Source organism: Pseudophryne corroboree, chromosome 4 (genome assembly GCF_028390025.1).
Source record: "Pseudophryne corroboree isolate aPseCor3 chromosome 4, aPseCor3.hap2, whole genome shotgun sequence".
Taxonomy (NCBI): Eukaryota; Metazoa; Chordata; class Amphibia; order Anura; family Myobatrachidae; genus Pseudophryne; species Pseudophryne corroboree.
In genome coordinates, this window is record NC_086447.1 from 600,882,446 (window position 1) to 600,884,079 (window position 1,634).

At 43.3% G+C, this 1,634-nt stretch overlaps 1 long non-coding RNA gene across 1 annotated transcript in view; it reads left to right on the forward strand.

Moving 5' to 3' along the window:
* The window catches only part of LOC134910025 (uncharacterized), a 271,286-nt gene extending 271,154 nt beyond the window's left edge, over positions 1–132 (forward strand). The window contains exon 6 of the long non-coding RNA XR_010176096.1: positions 77–132. This is a non-coding gene — a long non-coding RNA (uncharacterized LOC134910025). The remainder of the gene's footprint in view (positions 1–76) is intronic.
* The last annotated feature ends 1,502 nt before the right edge of the window (positions 133–1,634 follow it).

The following is a 1,634-nucleotide window of genomic DNA, read 5'->3' on the forward strand; positions in this document are numbered from 1 at the left end:
AATAGTAAATGTATTTTACAGTACATCACCTTGTTGTACCATTACTGCAATGTTAATTTTTGCTTTCCCAAAACAGACAGAAGACGGGGCATCTGTAAAAACCTGTGAGGCACAGGCTGTGCTGGAAATCTGGTGAGTACTTTATGCCCATATTTTACACCCTACCACATACAGCCCAGATGTATCAAACCTTGGAGAGTGATAAACAGCATGGTGATAAAGTACCAAACAGCCAGCTCTTAACTGTCATTTTTCAAACACAGCCTGTAACATGGCAATTAGGAGCTGATTGGTTGGTACTTTATCACCGTGCAATTTATCACTCTCCAAGGCTTGATAAATCTGGGCCACAGTACTGGAATCTCACCTCACACAATTTCATTATCTATTGATGGTTCACCAATTGTACTGTAACAAAGACAAAAGAGTGCTGTGTGGTGGACATTTAAGGGAGTGGGGAGTGCTGTGCTGTGGTCATTGAAGGGAGCGGGGAGTGCAGTGAGTTGGACATTGAAGGGAACAGGGAGTTCTGTGAGGTGGACATTGAAGAGAGCAGGGAGTGCACTGAGGTGGACTTTGAAAGGAGTGGATGTGCTGAGTTGGACATTGAAAGGAACGGGGAGTTAGGGAACAGGGAGTTCTGTGAGGTGGACATTGAAGAGAGCAGGGAGTGCACTGAGGTGGACATTGAAGAGAGCAGGGAGTGCACTGAGGTGGACATTGAAGGAAGCGGGGTGTGCTGAGTTGGACATTGAAAGGAACAGGGAGTGCTGTGAGTTGGACATTGAAGGGAACAGGGAGGTTTGTGAGGTGGACATTGAAGAGAGCAGGGAGTGCAGTGAGGTGGACACTGAAGGGAGTGGGGAGTTCTGTGAGTTGGACAGTGAGTGTTGTGAGAGGATCAGTGTTATATGGATGGAAGTGGCAGTAAGAGAGCTAGCAAGGGGAGAATGAGAGACAACTACTGTATGGTGGGACAATCTGGGATTGAGTATATATAAATGGAGTATTCAACGAGACAGGAGCATGAATCAGGAACAAAAATATAGTGCTAGTGTATTTATTGTTTGGGGAAGGGGTGGGTCCAAAACCTGTATCTTGCCTAAGGCAACCTTATCGTGCCCCAATTCTACATCTGTATCTGGGTCAGTTATTTGTACATGTATAGTACAGTACTGATTTAATTTACAGAAAATAGGAACACAGTGGGCGGGTTACAAAATTTACACTTGTGAACTCGAGAATGCTGGGTTTTTATGCTAGGATGGTGCAGTACAGCTTGAACTGCAGCGAAGCTTTATGGTTCAGAGTGCCATAGTTTATGCAGATTGGGATACTTTTGCCAATGGCCAGTGCATGATGGTACTGTCAATTATCTCTCCCACTTTACTGTACAGTATCTATCCAAGCTTTACTAAACCACCCACTGTGTACCAAATAGTACATTACTGTATCACAAACTTATGTTTTTCAATGCAGCTACTGTATACTATAACTGGCAACAAATCCTCTTCCTTCTCCTAACCAACCAAATCAATTTTACAGTTGGTGGGAAAAAGAAAATATTGTTACAAGTACAGTACACTCCTATCTACATTTCACAACAATGCATACTAAAATGTTTCTCAGAATCT